This window comes from Ascaphus truei, chromosome 19 (assembly GCF_040206685.1).
Source record: "Ascaphus truei isolate aAscTru1 chromosome 19, aAscTru1.hap1, whole genome shotgun sequence".
NCBI classification, from domain to species: domain Eukaryota; kingdom Metazoa; phylum Chordata; class Amphibia; order Anura; family Ascaphidae; genus Ascaphus; species Ascaphus truei.
In genome coordinates this window covers 35768181-35783222 of record NC_134501.1, presented here as the reverse complement: position 1 = coordinate 35783222, position 15042 = coordinate 35768181, and the positions used below count along the sequence as shown (strand labels likewise).

The 15042-nt window shown below is 53.7% G+C and overlaps 1 protein-coding gene across 6 annotated transcripts in view; it reads right to left on the bottom strand.

The window, feature by feature from the left end:
- Positions 1-15042, bottom strand: part of RANBP10 (RAN binding protein 10) — a 216629-nt gene that overhangs the window by 162558 nt on the left and 39029 nt on the right. The gene's annotated exons all lie outside the window — the stretch shown is intronic.

Here is a 15042-nt window from a genome sequence, read left to right as displayed (position 1 = left end):
AGAAGGATTCTGGGTAGCGACATGCAAATGAGAATGATGGGTCTTGCGTGTTAACACTTTCCCCCCTCGAGTAAACCCTCGCTCATCACAGTATCTCAAGGGTCTTCGTAAAAGTAATGCCAATTAGCAACTCCAGTCCTCAAGACCCCCCCCCTCCCCCTCCTGCATCAGTACAGGTGGCTCAATCAGTCCCTGCTTCGGGGGTCTTGAGGACTGGAGCCGAGAACCCCTGAGTGAGGGAGATGTATAGAGCACAATAATGATGTGATGAGGATGAATGGCAGCGAGCCCCAGGGAGTCCCGAGGATGCCGGTTACACCGGGAAGCGGTTTCCATCGCTCTGCATATTATAGGGCTGAGCCCCAGAGGGGTCCCGAGGACGCCGGTGACATGGAGAAGTGATTTCCATTGCTCTGCATATTATAGGGCTGAGCCCCAGAGGAGTCCCGAGGACGCCGGTGACATGGAGAAGTGATTTCCATTGCTCTGCATATTATAGGGCTGAGCCCCAGAGGGGTCCCGAGGACGCCGGTGACATGGAGAAGTGATTTCCATTGCTCTGCATATTATAGGGCTGAGCATTTCCATGCCAGCGACCGAGCAATGCTCTGTAAAGGCCAGAACGGATACCTGCGCACACAGGGGAAAGGAGCGGCAACTATATTCAAAATCAGTATACAGAGGATTCTCGGAAGATAATACATTTATGGGTATTTACTTTTGGGAAGTTATTCGAGCTCAAAATAAATTACCATACATTTTTTCAAATTGTGTGTGTATACACAGCAAATAAAAACCCCACATCTCTCAGAGACAGGCAGGAAAATGGCAGTGCCAAAGGGACCAGGAGGAGGCTCACGGCTGCAACAGCAAAAATTTATTGCATTAAAAAGATAGGACTAAATGTCCCCCCTACACCACAGCAAAAGTCCACCAACGCGTTTCGGGCTCTATGCCCTTTTTCAAGCTGTACATAACGCTATAGAAAGCCGATATTTATACCCTGGCGCCGATCGCGCCATTAGGTGACGTCACAGGCAGTCTAACCAATCGGCTGGTATCTCCTATTAGACGGATCCTTATTGGATGAATGGATCGCGTCATATCGAATAACTTATTAACAACACACATTCCCCTCCATTCAATACAAGGGATATGAGATACAGGGTGAAACCCTCCGATTGGTTTACTGAACACTAGAACAAATACAACTTTATTAAGGCTAACATTAAATGTATCCAAATGTATAAATGTTAGCCTTAATAAAGTTGTATTTGTTCTAGTGTTCAGTAAACCAATCGGAGGGTTTCACCCTGTATCTCATATCCCTTGTATTGAATGGAGGGGAATGTGTGTTGTTAATAAGTTATTCGATATGACACGATCCATTCATCCAATAAGGATCCGTCTAATAGGAGATACCAGCCGATTGGTTAGACTGTCTGTGACGTCACCTGATGGCGCGTTCGGCGCCAGGGTATAAATATCTGCTTTCTATAGCGTTATGTACAGCTTGAGAAAGGGCATAGAGCCCGAAACGCGTTGGTGGACCTTTGCTGTGGTGTAGGGGGGACATTTAGTCCTATCTTTTTAATGCAATACATTTTTGCTGCTGCAGCCGTGAGCCGCCTCTGGTCTCTTTGGCACTGCCATTTTCCTGCCATTTTCCTGCCATTTTCCTGCCGCCTCCCTGGGAGATTGCACGCCAATCATTCATCTGCTGTTGGATACTCCTGGAGGAAAAAAGTGAGTCTGCTTGATGGGTCGCCGTGCCCTGTTTTTCTCCTCAAATGGGACTTTGGTCTGTACTAATTATTAATGGTGCCGTTGGCATTAAGTACTAGTCCCCTAACCCTATTAGGGCAACATTATTGTACACACAGTACATTGTGAGTTCTTTCCACTGCAGTTATTATTATTACAAGGACTTGTTCTTCAGATGCACTGGCGTTCTATACACATCTCTCAGAGGTCCGCAACCCGCCCTTCCCCATTATCTCTTAGCATAGAGTGCATCCACTGCAGCCAGGGATTCTGGGTACACATCCACTCGGAGTGTTTGTATTACAGAGCAGCAACATACATTCTTATAATGACATATGATATGGGGGCGACAAACACCAAGGTTGTATGTATATATTAAGAAAAATAAGTACTATATATAGAAGGTATGCGGGTACCCTAAAATGTATATATTACATACACATTATCCCGCTCTGTACAGAAAAAATGGCCACATAGAAACCAAGGCTGTGAGCAAGAAAGGTACTGAACATGCCGCATTGTACAATGATGCAGAGTATCTCTATTCACCATCAGTCACCTTTATCTGCGAGAAAGGCAGGCTGTGTGCAATTAGGAATTGTGCGTTGCTGCGCTGAAGCGGGATGTGGCTTTAAACCAGCAATTCCTCTTCTTTTTTTGCGGGTAATGGTTTACAGCTTCAACAAATAAAATGACAGCTTTATGTAAAAAGGAGGGGAGGGAGGGGAGGTGGGGAGGTGGAGGTGAGGGCGTGTGGGGGAGGTGGAGAGGTGTGTGGGGAGGTGGAGAGATGGGGAGGGAGGGGAGATGGAGGGGGAGGTAATGTGAGGGGGAGGTGATGGAGGTCGGAAGGGAGAGGGTGTGGGGTGGAGGTGGAGTGGTAGGGAGGGAGGGGTGGTGGAAATGTGTGGAGGGAAGGGAGGTGTGTGTGGGGGAGGTGGAGGTGAGGGAGAGGGTGTGTGGGGGAGGTGGAGTGGTGGGGAGGGAGGGGAGGTGGAGGGGGGAGGTAATGTGTGGAGGGAGGGGAGGTGGTGTGTGGGGGAGGTGGAGGTGAGGGAGGTGGGGAGGGTGTGTGGGGGAGGTGGAGTGGTGGGGAGGGAGGTGAGGTGGAGGGGGGAGGTGGGGAGGGTGTGTGGGGGAGGTGGAGTGGTGGGGAGGGAGGTATAATGTGTGGAGGGAGGGGAGGTGGTGTGTGGGGGAGGTGGAGGTGAGGGAGGTGGGGAGGGAGAGGGTGTGTGGGGGAGGTGGAGTGGTGGGGAGGGAGGGGAGGTGGAGGATGGAGGTGTTGGGGAGGGGCACCATTACATATCAATCAAACGTGTATTCCATCCAAGGGCGGTGCTTCCAGAGAGAAGACGCGAGGATACCTCGTTCCTCCTAAAGGAGCGCCGTGTGAGTTACCGGCGGGAGTAGTGTCGCCAAGTGGCTTCTCCAAAAATACTGCACACAATGGTGAAAGGTTCGACGCGTTCGAGACACACACACCTCACTGCTCCATGCTGTTTCCTCATCTCCTTGGCCCCACCACCGGGCTACTGACACCACCTTATGATTGGCTGCTGGTAATGCAGCCAATCAGGATGGAGGAAGCTGCCCAGCCCCCTAGCAATAGCCCTGCTCTCTCCCTGTTCGGGGAAATCCCACGCCCCCCCCCCCCCCCGTACACGCCCAGAGAGGTAATACCGGCACGCACGTACACGCCCAGAGAGGTAATACCGGCACGCACGTACACGCCCAGAGAGGTAATACCGGCACGCACGTACACGCCCAGAGAGGTAATACCGGCACGCACGTACACGCCCAGAGAGGTAATACCGGCACGCACGTACACGCCCAGAGAGATAATACCGGCACGCACGTACACGCCCAGAGAGATAATACCGGCACGCACGTACACGCCCAGAGAGATAATACCGGCACGAACGTACACGCCCAGAGAGATAATACCGGCACGAACGTACACGCCCAGAGAGATAATACCGGCACGCACGTACACGCCCAGAGAGGTAATACCGGCACGCACGTACACGCCCAGAGAGGTAATACGGGCACGCACGTACACGCCCAGAGAGATAATACCGGCACGCACGTACACGCCCAGAGAGATAATACCGGCACGAACGTACACGCCCAGAGAGATAATACCGGCACGCACGTACACGCCCAGAGAGATAATACCGGCACGCACGTACACGCCCAGAGAGATAATACCGGCACGCACGTACACGCCCAGAGAGATAATACCGGCACGCACGTACACGCCCAGAGAGGTAATACCGGCACGCACGTACACGCCCAGAGGTAATACCGGCACGCACGTACACGCCCAGAGAGGTAATACCGGCACGCACGTACACGCCCAGAGAGATAATACCGGCACGCACGTACACGCCCAGAGAGGTAATACCGGCACGCACGTACACGCCCAGAGAGATAATACCGGCACGCACGTACACGCCCAGAGAGATAATACCGGCACGCACGTACACGCCCAGAGAGGCAATACCAGCACGCACGTACACGCCCAGAGAGGTAATACCGGCACGCACGTACACGCCCAGAGAGGTAATGCCGGCACGCACGTACACGCCCAGAGAGGTAATGCCGGCACGCACGTACACGCCCAGAGAGGTAATACCGGCACGCACGTACACGCCCAGAGAGGTAATACCGGCACGCACGTACACGCCCAGAGAGGTAATACCGGCACGCACGTACACGCCCAGAGAGGTAATACCGGCACGCACGTACACGCCCAGAGAGGTAATACCGGCACGCACGTACACGCCCAGAGAGGTAATACCGGCACGCACGTACACGCCCAGAGAGGTAATACCGGCACGCACGTACACGCCCAGAGAGGTAATACCGGCACGCACGTACACGCCCAGAGAGATAATACCGGCACGCACGTACATGCCCAGAGAGGTAATACCGGCACGCACGTACACGCCCAGAGAGGCAATACCGGCACGCAAGTACACGCCCAGAGAGGTAATACCGGCACACACGTACACGCCCAGAGAGGTAATACCGGCACGCATGTACACGCCCAGAGAGGTAATACCGGTCAGGTCACTATATCCAGAGAGGCAATACACACACACACGTCCAGTATTATCTCTCAATTTTTACTGGACACAATGTGTCCAAATACAGGACAGTCGGTTCAATTCCGGACACCGGGCGACCCTATGTGTGGGATAGCCATGGTTGCCAGACTCCGGGATTTAGCCATAAAGTGTCACTTACTGGACCCATCGACCCATTTGACAGATGAACCCGATCTTATTCCTCATTTTAGACAAGGAGGGAATGCCATTCCTGTTTCCGTAGGGCAGCTATCGGCACTCGTGTTGCAATGGCCACATTTGAAATTAAATGTATTTTCTGCTCTTGAGAAATCACTGTGGGGGTCTCCTTGAAAAGGAACACCCATAGATCTAGATCAGGGGTCTCCAAACTCAGTCCTCAAGGGCTGCAACAGGCCGGCTTATATGGATATCCCTGAATTAGGACACGTGGCTCCTTCAGTGGCTCTGTCTTTCATTGAGCCACGTGCTGAAACCGGGATAGAAATAAAAGCCGGTCTGTTGCAGCCCTTGAGGACCGAGTTTGGAGAGCGCGGATTAGAGGGATTTGGAGATGTAGGATTCTCTGCACCCACTTTCTGATTCCCTCCCTTAGGGTTGCCATCACTGGGCAACTGCACCACGTGGAGAAAGGCTGCCAGAGCCTTTGGGGCAACTAGGGAAATAGCCCCGGACAAATTTGAATAGCCTCAGAGGGGTACGGTCCCCACCTCTTTGTAGACATTCTCCTTAAATCGGGGTACATATGGATATTTCAGCCGTGGTCTCAAATCTCATTCCATTTTTTTTACCCCTTCAGTGCTATGACACCAAGAAAAGTGCTACCCCCAGGGGCCCGACAGTGTGAAACACGGAAACCCCCCGTCCTCAGCACTGAAAGGGTTACATAGTCACCTATCCAGGGGGTTCCCGGGAACGGATCTGTGGTGGGGTCCTGCCCGTTCCCAAGATATTGGTAGCGTGTGCACCGGTAACAAATAAGGCCGCGGGGTCATGAATGGGAAGTGGAAATGTCCCGATGTCACAGCTTCCTATTGGCCCAAAGAGCACGTTTGGACTAGAGTAGCCATTGTGTGCGTGTGTGTCCCCCCCCCCACCCCCCTGCCCCCCCAGGCAAGTATTCAGCCTTTATTGAGAAATACAGGCATACCCCGCTTTAAGGACACTTACTTTAAGTACACTCGCGAGTAAGTACATATCGCCCAATAAGCAAACAGCAGCTCGCGCATGCGCCTGTCAGCACGTCCTAAACAGCAATACCTGTACCGAAGCTGTGCGCAAGCGGGGAGACTATAGAGCCTGTTACACATGCGTTACTTACATCAGTTATGCATGTATATGACAATTGTAGTACAGTACAAGCATCAATAAGTGGGAAAAAGGTAGTGCTTTACATACATGCTCCGGTCCCATTGCGTACGTTAATGCGGGGTATGCCTGTAGTTCAATGTGAAACTAATATTCTGCTGGTGACGAAGTTTATGACTCTGCCCCGATCGCTGCAACGTTGTAATCGCTGCCGCAGTTTTTTTCGTTGGGCACGATCTCCTAACCAGCGCGTCACAAAACTACACACATTGTATATCGGGTGATATTTCTCACAATCATTTCTGCAGTTAGACTTTTGGGTCCTGAAATGATCTTTAATTAGTATTGCGCCAACATATTCCGGAGCGCATCAACGCGGTGTAACGCCGGAGAGAAGGTACTTTTATTGCCGTCCTTCTCTTGCATGTTACAACGTGCGTTACACAGTTATCAGAGTTAGCCAGGTCTTTACTGTGAGAGACCTCCTCCCGCCCCGCTCAGCACAGCTTAATCGTCAGAAACAGGGGAAATAAGCGTTAAAAACATGAAGTGCCTGGGAGGGGAAGATGAAGCTCTCCCCAGAGCCCCGTGCAGTCTGAAGGTTACCATGGTAACCAGAGATGAGGAAATCACGATTTTTAACAGAAACGTAACAAAAGCCGAACACTAAAAGGGGGGGGGGGGAGACTGCGGAGGGGGAGGGGAGGGAAAGAGAGACTGCGGAGGGGGGGGGAGGAGGGGGAGAGAGACTGCGGAGGGGGGGGGAGGAGGGGGAGAGAGACTGCCGAGGTTGGGAGGAAGGGGAGAGAGACTGCAGAGGGGGGGGGAGGAGGGGGAGAGAGACTGCGGAGGGGGGGAAGGAGGGGGAGAGAGACTGCGGAGGGGGGGAGAAGGGGGAGAGAGACTGCAGAGTGGGGGAGGAGGGGGGGAGAGACTGCGGAGGGGGGGGGAGAGACTGCGGAGGGGGGGGAGAGACAGCAGAGGGGGGGAGGAGGGGGAGAGAGACTGCGGAGGGGGGGAGGAGGGGGAGAGAGACTGCGGAGGGGGGGAGGAGGGGGAGAGAGACTGCGGAGTGGGGGGAGGAGGGGGAGAGAGACTGCAGAGGGGGGAGGAGGGGCAGAGAGACTGCAGAGGGCAGGGGGAGGAGGGGCAGAGACTGCAGAGGGGGGGGGGAGGAGGGGGAGAGAGACTGCAGAGGGGGGGGGGAGGAGGGGGAGAGAGACTGCGGAGGGGGGGAGAGGGAGAGACTGCGGAGGGGGGGGAGAGGGACAGAATGCGGGGGGGGGAGAGAGACTGCAGAGGGGGAGGGGGAGAGACTGCGGAGGGGGGGAGAGGGAAAGAGACTGCGGAGGGGGGGGAGAGGGAGAGAGACTGCGGAGGGGGGGGGGGGAGTTAGACTGCGGAGGGGGGGGGGAGAGGGAGAGAGACTGCAGAGGGGGGGGGAGGAGGGGGGGAGGAGGGGGAGGGGGGGAAGAGGGACTGAGAGGGGGGAGGGAGAGAGGCCGCGGAGGGAGGAGAGGGACTGAGAGGGGGGAGGGAGAGAGGCCGCGGAGGGAGGAGAGGGGGGGAGGGAGAGGGACTGAGAGGGGGGGAGGGAGAGAGACTGCGGAGGAGCGTGTGCATGTACTCCGCTCACATCCTTTGGATACGGGCCGCCAGCTTCTCTCACCTAGTAACAGAGAAGTCCTGGGGAGACCTCGCCGAATCTGGCAGAGAGACACATTCCCTGTAAGAGCCCCGAATCTGCTTAGTAACCCAAAGGGGAGCGCGCGCCCCGTGTGGGAAAGTACTCAACTCGTCGGGATCTGCTTAACCCCTGTAATGCCACAGCGAAGGCAGCTAATGGGTTAAAACTAGTTCAGGGGGAGCCATCTCCAGTTACCAAGGGCCACCAACCGGTCAGGGTTTAAGGATATACCTGCTTCAGCACAGGAGGCCCAATCACTGTTTGAGTCAGCTGTGCTGAAGCAGGGATATCCTGAAAACCTGACCTGTTGGTGGCAGCCCTTGGGGACTGGCGTTGATGATCGAGGCCTTTAAAATAAACAGGATTGAAAGATGTGTTTCCTCTGAAAGGTTCTTTATAATGAGGATGTTACAGAGCCCCCCCCCCCCCCCCCCGCGCCCCACCGCAAACAGGAGAAGGGTGGGGTGTTACAGGTTAACCCCGTCAGTGCTCTATCCAGGTCCTGTGGTCCTGTTTAGGTTGCAAATGTTGGCGAACCAGTTGCCCTTTGGGGAGCCCGGTGCTGGCGCTGTAGGGGTAAATTGCGAGACTTACAGAAGAGAAGCACCTTGTATGTGCAGTAATGTGTGAATGTGCAGCAGCGTGTGTGCGCTTAGGGGTGTGAATGTGTGTGTGCGCTTAGGGATGTGAATGTGTGTGTGTGCTTAGGGGTGTGAATGTGTGTGTGTGTGCTTAGGGGTGTGAATGTGTGTGTGTGCTTAGGGGTGTGAATGTGCATCAGCGTGTGTGTGCTTAGGGGTGTGAATGTGTGTGTGCGCTTAGGGGTGTGAATGTGTGTGTGCGCTTAGGGGTGTGAATGTGTGTGTGTGTGTGTGTGCTTAGGGGTGTGAATGTGCACCAGCGTGTGTGTGCTTAGGGGTGTGAATGTGTGTGTGTGCTTAGGGGTGTGAATGTGCACCAGCGTGTGTGTGCTAAGGGGTGTGAATGTGCACCAGCGTGTGTGTGTGTGCTTAGGGGTGTGAATGTGCACCAGCGTGTGTGTGCTTAGGGGTGTAAATGTGCACCAGCGTGTGTGCTTAGGGGTGTAAATGTGCACCAGCGTGTGTGCTTAGGGGTGTAAATGTGCACCAGCGTGTGTGTGCTTAGGGGTGTAAATGTGCACCAGCGTGTGTGTGCTTAGGGGTGTAAATGTGCACCAGCGTGTGTGTGCTTAGGGGTGTAAATGTGCACCAGCGTGTGTGTGCTTAGGGGTGTAAATGTGCACCAGTGTGTGTGCGCTTAGGGGTGTGAATGTGTGCAAGAGCGGGTGCGCGTATAGGTGTAAATGTCTAGAATGGGGGGGACGCCTCTGGCACGGTCTAGAATGGGGGGGGGCGCCTCTGGCACGGTCTAAAATGGGGGGGACGCCTCTGGCACGGTCTAAAATGGGGGGGACGCCTCTGGCACGGTCTAGAATGGAGGGGACGCCTCTGGCACGGTCTAGAATGGGGGGGCGCCTCTGGCACGGTCTAGAATGGGGGGGACGCCTCTGGCACGGTCTAGAATGGGGGGGGCGCCTCTGGCACGGTTTAGAATGGGGGGGGAGACCTCTGGCACGGTCTAGATGGGGGGGACCTCTGGCACGGTCTAGATGGGGGGGGGACCTCTGGCACGGTCTACATGGGGGACGGGACCTCTGGCATGGTCTTGATGGGGGACGGGACCTCTGGCACGGTCTAGATGGGGGACGGGACCTCTGGCACGGCCTAGATGGGGGGGGACCTCTGGCACGGTCTAGATGGGGGGGGACCTCTGGCACGGTCTACATGGGGGACGGGACCTCTGGCACAGTCTAGATGGGGGACGGGACCTCTGGCACGGTCTAGATGGGGGGGGAACTCTGGCACGGTCTAGATGGGGGGGGACCTCTGGCACGGTCTACATGGGGGACGGGACCTCTGGCACGGTCTAGATGGGGGACGGGACCTCTGGCACGGTCTACATGGGGGACGGGACCTCTGGCACGGTCTAGATGGGGGGGGACCTCTGGCACGGTCTAGATGGGGGACGGGACCTCTGGCACGGTCTACATGGGGGACGGGACCTCTGGCACGGTCTAGATGGGGGACGGGACCTCTGGCACGGTCTAGATGGGGGACGGGACCTCTGGCACGGTCTAGATGGGGGACGGGACCTCTGGCACGGTCTAGATGGGGCACGGGACCTGTGGCACGGTCTAGATGGGGGGGGACCTCTGGCACGGTCTAGATGGGGGGAGGACCTCTGGCACGGTCTAGATGGGGGGGAGGGGATGGGGACCTCTGGCATGGTCTAGCAGGGGGTTCCCCCTGACCGTTAGCCGCACAGGGGATGCACTCTGTGCCCACCGTGTCAGCCCTGGGAAGGGATTATATCCAAATGCTCATATTAAACAACTAAATGTGTCAGACACACGACCCACTATACAACTGAAACTAAAGGGTTAACTAACGGCCCCTTTATATAAGATTACAATCGTGGGGGGTTCATAGCAAATAAACAGACATACTTCAATTAACCCTGCCCCCAAAGGTGTTAATTTTGTGCAAATTCTGTAGCAGTTACCCCTGAGTGAGAGATACACACAGTGCCTGTCGCTGTGAGAGGCGGAGAGGAGCAGACAGCTGCTGTCTCTCAGCGAGACATGCGCGCGATGGATTAGACGGGTGCCCAGAACGTCCGAGACACTGCGGTTCCATTCTGGGGCCCGTTCCGGTGCGGGATCTCCTCTCAGGACCACAGCACACAAGGCGGGGAGGAGACATGTCACGTGCCGATAACATACTGTCCCTGACGGGCAGAACCACAGCCCAGCGTGGAACCTGCAGGAAGGGTGTGTACACTATATATAGATACGCACACTACAGAGAGCAAGCGAAAACACCTAGACACACACACACACACACAATTGTGTATGTATGTGAGTGTGTATATACACACATACATACATACACATATATACACACACACACACACACACACACACACACACACACATACACATACACAATTGTGTATGTATGCGAGTGTGTATATACACACATACATACATACACACACACACACACACACACACACAGTTGTGTATGTATGCGAGGCGCTGATCCCTCTGAGCAGTGATCCATTCCTCCTCGGTGCTGATCTGTGTATTGTTCCTGACTGTCAGCGGCAGAGAGAAAGCAGATCTCTCCTATCCCCGGCGGCGGCCTCGTGATAACCGTCACATGAGCGCAACGCTGCCGGGTTAATACAGTTAATACAGTTAATACAGGCAGCCAGGGCAAACCGCTCCTATCCCCGGCACTGACGGATATGGTGTATATGGGGTATATGGGGTATATGGTGTATAGGCGCCGGTCCAGGTCTCTATATACGCTGAAACCGCAATGTAAAGCCTCCCAGATCCCGTTCTGTGCCCCATTTAATGGAGGTTCCAGAATGTAACCGTTACGCCCTAAAGCAGGCGTGGCCAACTCCTGTCTTCAAGGACCACCAACTGATCAGGAAATCCCTGCTTCAGCACAGGTGGTGCAGGCTGAGACACCTGTTTTGTAGCAGGGATATCCTGAACATCTGACCTGTTGGAGGGGGGGGGGGGGGTCTGGAAGACTGGAGTTGGACACCCCAGTCCTAAAGTCTAACTTACCATCACCCACCCCCCACATGAGGGGGGCTCAACTCAGTCCTCAAGCCCCCCCCCCCCCCCCCCCACAGGCCAGGTTTTCAGGATATCCCTGCTTCAGCACAGGTGACTCAGAGGCTGTCAAAGACTCAGCCACTGATTAAGCCACCTGTGCTGAAGCAGGGATATCCTGAAAACCTGACCTGTTGGGAAGGGCTTGAGGACTGCAGTTGCGCCCCCTGCCCCACAGCACACAATGCACGCTGCTTTTGTTAAAAGTGACAATTAAACATGAAATAAGAATCCCCTTTAAAGTAACCGTTTTACATTCATTGTAACCTCCCACGTTAAACAGGTCACTGCCTCCCCCACCTCAGCACCGAGCTCGCCCCTTAAACAACCGAGGGCCCCTGGGAAGCCGTTGCGTCACCGCCCGCCGCGGACACGGAACTCAGACACATGCGCGGTTTATATTTCTGGTTCTGGCCAACGGCGGCTGCAGAATAACTTGCAGAAACCAGTGATAATGGGCTTCGGTTAAAGCAGCGGCATTTGAAGAAGAAATGTAGGATTATTTAAAATAAATGGGTTCCGTAGGATTAGAGAATACTGTCTGCACTTTTTATTTATTTACTTTTAACTACTAATGCAATTTTTAATGATTGTTTTAAAGTACAGATCCTTTTGTTGCTACAGCAACCATTTAGAAAGTCATATGCACTTCCTCTTCTAAAACACCAACCCCCACAGACACAGACCCCCATCCCCAGAGACATCCCCCATCCCCACAGACACCCCCCCCACAGACACACACCCCTCCACAGACACCCCCCCCCACAAACACACACCCCCCCACAGACACACACCCACCCCACAGACACCACCCCCCCACAGACACACCACCACAGACACACCCCACCCCCACAGACACACCCCCACAGACACACCACCCCCAGACACACACCCCCCCCCACAGACACACACCCCCCCCCCAGACACACACACACACACACCCCCACACTCCCCCCCATCATCACAGACACACCACCACAGACACACCCCACCCCCACAGACACACCACCACAGACACACACCCCCCCCAGACACCCCCCCCCCCATCCCCCACACACACCCCCCCCATCCCCACACACCCCCCCCCCATCCCCACAGACACACCTGCTGTGTACCAAAAAGTCGACTCTTACTATGAAAATTGTAATAATGTGCTACACGAAACAAAATAATGTTATATATCGGCTGCAGCATGTGATAGACTGCAGCATAAATTAGAAGGCGGCCATTATGTTAGGCACACAATCAGGATTTTTACAGATTTAAAACAGGAGCACTAAACAATTGCCAGTTTAGGTAAGAATGTAGGATTGCCGCACACACACACACACACACACACACACACACACACACACACTTATGCACCAGCACGCACTCAAAGGGGGGGTAGTATTGCTGCTTTAAGCCCCCAATAAAACAAAGAAGCAGAGTTTGCCTGTAAAGGGCGCCCCCTGCTGGTGACCCGACTTCACCCCGACGTGAGAGAAGAGATGGGACCGGGCGCTTGTATACAGATAGAATTAGCTGTGTCGGGTGACGTGTCGGGTGACGTGTCGGGTGACGTGTCGGGTGACGTGGCAGCTCCGGTCCCACGCGGCCTCTCGTGTTACAGAGCTGTGTCAGTATCAGCTGCCTGCAGGGGGCCTCTCTCACCAGCACCGGCTGCCAGTGCAGTGACGGCTTTCACCGGTGTGATAATGTCCCCAGAGCTGGGGGGACGGCGATGCGTAACAGCACTGCAGGGGTTAATCCCTCCGTACACTCGGCACAATGGCACGGCGTTCCCAGAAAACCCTTCTGCGGGGCTACCAGCACCGGTAGTGATTACGGAGGTGTGTGCGCGTATCTAGGTAGGTATATACACAGCGCGTCCCAGCAGTAACACACGGGGCATCATAATAATATACAATCATACAGAAGGAACAATAGGAAAGAGTCCCTGCCCGAAGAGCTTGCAATCTAAGTGGCAAGTGGGAAGGACTTAGAGAGAGTACGTGGGCTTCTGCAGGGGGCCACGTCCGTGTATATGAGATGCATAGTGTCAGTCTGCGGAGCTGCCCATACGCTTCGTACAGAGGTGTGTTCTAAGATGGGTATTATAGGGGGAAAGAGGGGGTGCCAGTGGGATATTGAGGGGGAGAACACTCCAGGGGTGTGGGTACTAACTCCTCGGGTCTCCGGTGGAAGCGATGTGTGGGGGGGGAGGGGGGGTAGGTATGGTCTTGCATACATGGTGGGATTGCCCAAAAGCTTAATGAGTACGGCCGGAACCGATCCCACACAGAATCTCTGGGACATAACACCTGAGTCACCCCAAAGGTGTCTCCCTAAAACAGGCTCCGCAATACGGCTTTACTGCTGCTGTCTGCCAAGCCAGTGCGGAAAGGGTTAACAGCATGAGGACAAGACCCCTGGACTCCATTAGCCCCCCCCCCCACCCATGTCTGATGTGAGGTGTTGCTGCTTATTTTCATTGTATAGAGAGAGAAAGATATATAGAGAGATATAGAGAGAAAGATCCCCTCTGGTGCACTCTGCTCCACTAGTAATTAAAAATCTAATTTTATTACATTTTCAGAAAACAATAACAACTAAAACCTAAATTGTAGCGCTTGCCGTAATCTTACTGAATAAAGTATTGTATTAATAGTGAGTCAGATACTCTCTGCTCTTCTCCCCAGAGTGTGTCACGTGTGAGCCCATAAGACTGTGTGTATATGAGCCCTTCCTCTGTAGGAGTGAATATGAATTCCTATGCACTGTGTCCCAGGAGACGCACCGGCTCACATGCAGGAGATCCTGCTGCAGTACATTGCATGCAAGGCTCAATCAGGTGGTATGGGATGGATCATTTAACCCCTGAATTCCTAGTTCAAACAACTTCACTAAGGCTTGTTATATAGTGGCAGCGTGCGCGCGGCACTTATAATTGGCTGAGGTTAGTCAGCCCTTTTATACAAGGGCCGCGTATATATGTGTATGTGTGTATGCGTGTATATATATATATATATATATATATATATATATATATATATATATATATATATATATATATATATATACGTATATGTATGCGTGTGTGTGTGTGTATATATGTATGCGTATATGTATGCGTGTGTGTGTGTGTGTGTGTGTGTGTGTGTATATATATATATACTAGCTGAGAGACCCGCCGTTGCCTGGGATGTAAATACGTAATAGGTAGTATTATTTATAAATCGTGGAACAATAGGTGACTGTTTGTTGTAAAGGTTGGATAATAATATTGAAAAGAAAGATGGAATAAAATGTAATACGATGTTGTATAAAAATGGTTTATTGTAACCACACCACAGTACAATGTATATTTTGGTGCCATAAGTGATGTAAAAATGTGAGGCGTGTGTCCTGCTAGGGTGTGAGGCGGCGGGTGGCGCGTGGGTTGTGAGTGCTGTCTGCGAGTGGGGGTCCTGCTAGGGTGTGAGGCGGCGGGTGGTGCG